The sequence below is a fragment of the Penaeus japonicus genome, unplaced genomic scaffold (genome assembly GCF_977035675.1).
Source record: "Penaeus japonicus unplaced genomic scaffold, GWHDUDI00000001_assembly GWHDUDI00000006, whole genome shotgun sequence".
Lineage (NCBI taxonomy): Eukaryota > Metazoa > Arthropoda > Malacostraca > Decapoda > Penaeidae > Penaeus > Penaeus japonicus.
The window spans coordinates 4,454,170-4,461,669 of NW_028234408.1; the positions used below are offsets into that span (position 1 = coordinate 4,454,170).

Consider the following 7,500-nt stretch of genomic DNA (forward strand, 5'->3'; position numbering starts at 1 on the left):
AGAATTAATAAATATATGAAAGAAACCTCGTCACTAAATATTCCAATGTTTAGTGACTTCAATTGGGACTTCGTTTGGGTTCATTTGAGACTTCATTTAGGTTAATTGGGACTTCATTTGGGTTCACTTGAGAATACAAGTTTTCGGATTAGCGGTCAAGATTTCATTCTATTTTTTTCGATTTTTACATAATCTTTTTTTACGAAATGCTCTCATTGGGGGGGTCATTATATGAATACAAGACCGGAAATTATAAAAAAAAATAATAATAATAATGATAATAAAATAAAAAAAGAGATGAAAAAAAGATGAAAAAAAGAAAAAAAAGAAAGAAAAAGAAAAAAAGAAAAAGAAAGAAAAAAAAAGAAAAAGAAAAAAAATATATATACAGTACATAGACTTTCAGATCCAAATAACTAATTTCTTCTTTTCGCTTTCCTTTTGTTGTTGTCCTTGTCTTCTTCCTCATCTTCACATTCTTATCATCTTTTTTTGTTGCTTTTCTTCTGTTAATCACATCGTGTATTTTGTTCACGTTTTCCTTCTTTCTTCTTGTTCTTGTTCTTCGTCTTGTTCTTCCAAAGGCTCTTCTCATTACGTAATTTGTACTTTTTTTCAGTTTTTTAGTTTTTCAGAAATATGAGACATATGACAAGCATATTTATAAGCAATGTATAGCTTGATGGCTCACGTCTTGTAGCCATTCAGATGTTATTTAACAACAATTCCTGTTCAAAAATGTCTCCGGTCTTGTAGGGAAAAGATGTTCAATCATCACAAGGGAACCTCTTCTATTTTTTTCGATTTTTAATGAAGTGTTATTGCTACTTATTACCTTTTCATCCTTAAGTGCTGGAGATCTCACAGTTAGAATTTTAGATTGTATTTCTATTGTTTCTTTGTACGATAACAACTGGAAATAGATGAATTAAGTCACAGTATAAGAAAGTGGTTCATTTAGAAATACTATAATGTTGTTTGATATATAATCAGTCTTTGGATATGCCTTTACGTAATTAAATAGGTCCTCTTAAAATAAAAACAAATTAAGGACATTTTTTCCAATATTTTCTACTAAATATATTACGACTCATTTGGTAAAAAGCATTTATGATCAGTAATATTTCTGTTTATATTGAATCTACAATCAATAAAAAAAGAAAGGTTCAATAAAATGATGGTTCAGTCACTGCATTTGAACATAACGAGCGATGAATATTTTTTGCGAATGTTTTCCCACTGATTCCAATGCCTCCAAACTTCTTTTTTTTCATTGAAAGTACTCATCTCAACCACATTAGAATTTCCTGTTACTCAAAAGAAAATAAATGTGGACTATACATGCCTAGATGACAAATAAAAACCTCGCCAAAAAACCTGAGAGCAACTGGTGTAAGAAAAATAAAAAACGAATACAGTGTTACAGTGGTGATATACAGTGCATGATGTTCATGTAACACAAAGCATTTTTGTAATTTTAAAAATCTTAGTTTAGTTCTTTATTTGTCACCCTGGCTAACTACACAGGTATGGGTAAGCTTTGATACATGAAACTTCTTTGAGTAATTATATGTTGGCGTGTTGTATCCGTAGATTTTTTTAGTCTCTTGTGGCACTCTTAGGTTTTTATTCAAATCATAGTATTGCCCACGGATACATAAATGATAGTAGTATTAATTGCAACAATGATAATATTAATGATGATACTGATCATGACAATAATGATGATAATGTTTTTGCCTTTCTCATTATCATAGTAAATAACAACAAATATTATAGTGGTAGTAATAAAACTGTAGTTATAGTTAAAATGACAGTGATTATTATGCTAATGATAGTGATGTTATAGTGATACTAATAAAAATAAAAATAGTGATTATAATAATGTCAATAATCATAAATGGTCTGGACCCATTAAATATACCTTTCTCAAAAATACCATTCATTCATAAAAGCATTTGTACTCAAGTTCCTTGTTATTAATTCTTAGTAATGTGCAGGTAGAAAAAATAAGTTAAGTTAGGGTGATCTGCAAAACCATGGCCTTGGTTTTAAATTTCTTCTTTTATAGACATTATGATAATTCTCCTATAATAAACTAGTAAAAAAAAAGAGGTTGAAGTATTGTTGGCACAGTAGCATGATAAAGCTCAACTACCTAATTAGGATATAAAAAATGATAATAACTACAATTATAATCTAATGGATGCCATTACATACCCAGAGACAATGCTCACACTTACACATGTTTGTAATTATCACTGATTCATAATCATAGATTTGAGAACCAGTGTCTTAGATCAGCTAGAATGGTTATATACTTTATATTTGAGAACTAGTGTAACTGGTTTCCTAGAATAGTCATTATCTGGAATCTGCTTAATTTACTAAAATAGTTATCTTAAATCTAAGATCCAGGGTAATAGATTTGCTAGAATAAACTTTAAGTTAATCAGGAGAACCTGTAACATCAAAACTGTTTTTGCAATATGTCTTTATAGCTTACAGAGAAAATATTATTCATATAGATACATTTATGATAAGGTTTTGAATATGCTGCATTATGATTGTTACATTGCTAAATATAATGGTTGTCTGCCTCTAATAAAGAAAATGTTCATTAGCTAGGTTGATTAAGATAGATGATTAACTTGCATATTGATAACTATACTTATTATTCCAACATTTGACTTTTCCTACTGCGTACTGACCGACACTAATATCTGTATAATTCTTTTCACATTTATCACTTACATTTTGAGGTGGCATTATCATTGACGCAATGAATTTTGTCTTCTATGAAAAGAAAAGTGTTCAGGCCACTAGAATAAAATGTTTAGGTATACGGCTAATGCCATTTGAACGTGCCGAATTTACATGATGACTGGCAAGTGACTGGTTTATGTAGGTTAGAAAGGAGCAAGTGGCATGCTTATGTGGGTGATGAGATAGCAGATGACTTGCTGTATTTAAGAATAGACTGAAGATCTTGTATATTCTAAAGTCAAGCCAGCTAAGTTCTAATCCCAGACCCCGATATGTAACACACGTATTTTCTTTTCAATTGACCGACTTCAATTTTCTATTTGCTATTCCTTGCTTTTACTTGTTTTGTATTTGTATGTCTAAATTGTCATAGAATATAATCTAAATCATGCTAATTGCTACCACAGCTGTCAAATATACTGTGTTTTCTAGTATATACCTCTGTAGGTCTTTCAATACTAAAGCTGTTGTTATATTCAGGATAAAGAAAGTGAAATCCACAATACTTTCTTAAAGGACACCCCACTGCATGGCTTCCGAAAGGATTAACATATAGTCTTAACACTTATACTCTAGACATTGACAATAGACACAATGCCAGGTGATCCATGAGTTATATCAGATCTTGAGTGAACTATTTACAGTGCACAAATGTATTGGGTGAGAGGTGGATTTTGAAAATTGCTCAGGGTATGAGTTGGAGATGGCAGAGTTCAGGTGGAAGTATATTAACATAGTTAGAATGTCATGCTATAGTTATTGTTTTTTCTTGACAATTATTCTCTCCTCTTGTACTCCTTATTGGTGATTTACTTGATATCTATTGATAGTTGGATTTCCCATATGGAAACAAAGTAACTGCTATAAAAAAAAATATATATATATTTAAAGGACTCATAGTTTCATAAGCTTTCAACCATGTTCTTATCTTGCCTCTTTTCTTCCTCTGTCTGCTCAGCTCATCTACCTCTCAAACACTCAAATTTTACAATCCATCTCGTGTCTTAAGTATTCTAAAAATTACTGCATTAGATTTGCTACTCAAAATTGCATATTCTTTCCTGTCTACAAATATGTAATGCAATGATTGGAATTAACTTGTACATTAACAGATAGCTTTGATGAGTGACAGGCCAATGGAGATATATCATTCTGTTTTCTATATTTTTTTAATGGGATAACCATTTTAGTCAAACAACATTAGTTCAGGATTTTTTTTTCTTCTCTTCTTTTATCCCATCCTATAAGTTTCAATCTATATCTGACACATTTTTTTCCGACTCATTTTCTGTAATTCTTTGATAATTTTTTTTTTTTTCATACATATCATTTCTATATTTATATTCATTCACAGCATTTTTACATTTCAGACTTCATTGGCTTAATCCTATTAATGCAGTAATCAAATGTATTAGAAAATATACATATCTTCGTTTACTTAACCCCATTAATGTAGTATTTAAATGTATTAAAAAATATACATATGCTTAAAATCATCAGATATGATTTTGATTATCCATTCATGCTGAAAGAAACATTCTCAGTTACTTCAAACTTTATCTACAATATACAGTATATAAAATTCCCTCAGTCTTTGGTTATGGTTGTCAGGAAAACCAAATGGCCGAACGCTACATCTAAAGCCCTTTCTTAGCTATTGTACCTGAGTGGTATTGGTTGAAAGTCCAATAATCTAATGATAAATCTTCTGTCTTGATACCAGATGTATGGTTCCATAGCAAACATTATTGGTAGAACAAGAACCAAACAGTGAAACTCACACACACCATATAATTTGCATTTTTGAGGTCAATAGCAGGGCACGGCAATAGTACGATTATATTTACCGTAAGTTATAAAATTGTAATGCTATGAAATTTAATGCATGACACAAAAAGGTCCTCTAGTTGTAAAGAAATAAAATCTATTTTTGGTGCTTCTTGATGTCCATAGGGAGCAAGGGAAAATTGAGAAACCTTTTGATGAATGCTATTGGTAGTTGTTCTTCTAGATACATCATATATTCAAAACATGTATTACTTAAAATCAGACCTTGATGCGGCAGACATACTCATATATAAAGTTTTTTTTTTAAGATTTTAAGCAAATTGTATTGATAACAATATCTCATTCTTTGCTTTAAGATTTTTTTTAGTATTGTTACAATGATTAACCTCAGAACACATAATTAAAACTATACTTAATCATAATAATAATCACAATCATGAATATGGACAAGTTACTTTTGAAACCCATTTATTAGTTCTATTAGGGTTTACATACCTGAAATATATCATAAGACTTAAATCAAATGTAAGGAATACTTACAAAAAGTGAAATCAAGAATAAAAAATAAATAAAAATGAAAATACAAAAGGAACCATTACATATGTCAATATGGAATAATTTACTGGAACCATGGAGAATAATCTGATTACATCATGAATGCCTCACACATTTCATCTTCTGAAATTGTTGCATTGGGTTTATTTATACATTTGATTAAAACAAAGGCATACCTTTTGTTTGTTTATATTTTGAAAATTATGCTAACATTTGTGATTGTGTCTTTGTATCAATTTAGTAAATGGGTTATTGGATGGCAAACCACTTTGATAACTTTTCGTACAGGTTTATTGCAAAAACGTATATTATGCTGCATGACAGGTCCATGCAGAATATAAACACATACTACAGTATATAAAAGAAAAGAGAGAAACACAAGAAAAAATCTGAAAAAAAAATAGCACAGCATATATATTAGCACTAATAAAGTTTTATAGCACAGAGTGAAAATATATATATATTCATGCTCTAGTTACAATACAGCTTTTTACAACACATTCATTCCTAAGATAACTATGATAATAATAATAATGATAATAATGATGATGATAATAATAAAAATGATGATAAAAATATAAATCAAAATAATAGTAATGATGATAATAATAATAATAATAATAATTATAATAATAATGACAACAGTAATAATAATGATAACAATAATAATGATGATAATAACAATAATAATAATAATAACAATAATAATAAAATCAAAATAATAAACATGTACAAGAACATAAATAAGTAATCAAGAAAAAAAAAAAAAAAAAAAAACACTAAAATACTGGTTTCCTTTGAGTGATTTGTGCTTATATACACTATTAACATTTTGTTTTCACGGGAAGTGAGTTGCAAAACAAGTACAAAATCAAAGCAGTAATATATGCAGGCGAATACGCTCCTAACCTGCACGTCATCAATTTTTCAACATACCGTGAAACTTAATCCCAAAATGAAACACCGACTGAATGATATCTGAAATGCGAAACTCGTATTGTTTAATGCGAATTACGAGTGGACATTTTGCTCTTACTGTCTGAAGAGGAGTTTAGTTCGACTCAAAATGTCATAGTTTTAGTATTTTCTCTGTAAGTGCAGTAGTGCTTTCCATTTACTTTTTTTTTTTTTTCCATACATTTACCGTGTACTGTAGTGTGATATTATTTTTATTCCCTTTTATCAACTATGTTTAAAAAGGAAAATAAGTTCTTTTATCATCTATATGATTTTTTGTTTTATGATATTGTATAAAATTTTGATTGCATGTTCGAGGATACTTTGATTTTATACATACAGGACATATCTCGGTGAAATTTGGATAATATTAGTATTGCTACTCGTATAAATTTCCCTCATTTTACAATAGTTTCTTATATTTTCTATCAATTTGCCACTAAGATAACATCTTTAGTATGTATAGATATGTGTGTGTGTGTGTGTGTGTGTGTGTGTGTGTGTGTGTGTGTGTGTGTGTGTGTGTGTGTGTGTGTGTGTGTGTGTGTGTGTGTGTGTGTGTGTGTGTGTGTGTGTGTGTGTGTGTGTGTGTGTGTGCGTGCGCTCAACCACAAAAAAATATATATATTCAGACAAACATACACACAAAAGTATATATACCATTTATATTATTTTTTCAAACATAAAATTCAAACCATATCTTCATTTACCAATTTCCTTTACTATATCACTCGTGCTATGGAAATTCATCATTTGCCTTTTATCAAATATCTAAACATTAATAAGCAAGTCATACAAAATCTGAAAAAGTCACATGTACTCACAATGCATTTCCTTATACGGAATGTATTACCAGGCTGTAGCGAGGACACAGTCAAGCGATAAATAAACATACATCTGCTTAAAATCCTAAGTACAAAGATGAAGACTCTTTTTCTTGAGGAGAAAGAGAGAGAAAGGAGAATGTGTTTTAATGAATGCGAGAGGCAACTGGTCGGCAGTATGAGAATTCCACCATTAATCACATGGTTGGCATATTATGGCTCTCATATCTTGAGCTATAATGCCTAGATATATAATCGTGATTGCAAAAGGCAGTGATATTAAGAAAAAAAAAAAGTTTTGAGCTCCACCAGTGCAATGTCAAGAGAAAAGAAAAAACATGTTACGAAAAGAGGTATCGGATGAACTTAATTTTAAAATCTCATTGATACTGCCATAAATTTGGAGGTTTTAAAACTAGATATGTCATATACACTGTCAGGACATTCACTTCTTATGTATAATGCAAATGAAAATAATTTAGTTCATAGCTACAAAAAGTTTGACAAATTCGCATTAAACATTGGAACATTAAAACTTTCAACTAGTTTCAAACAATCAAAAAATCTATATATGTGATGTCCACTAAATAAAGCATCTTTTCTTTATTTT

At 29.7% G+C, this 7,500-nt stretch overlaps 1 protein-coding gene across 1 annotated transcript in view; it reads right to left on the minus strand.

The window, feature by feature from the left end:
- Window positions 1–5,377: 5,377 nt before the first annotated feature.
- sigmar (Tumor necrosis factor alpha-induced protein 8-like protein sigmar) overlaps window positions 5,378–7,500 on the minus strand; it is a gene marked incomplete in the record, with an annotated part of 50,372 nt that continues 48,249 nt past the window's right edge. Inside the window, 1 exon segment of the mRNA XM_043010946.2 lies at window positions 5,378–7,500. This exon segment is cut by the window's right edge and continues 1,935 nt beyond it.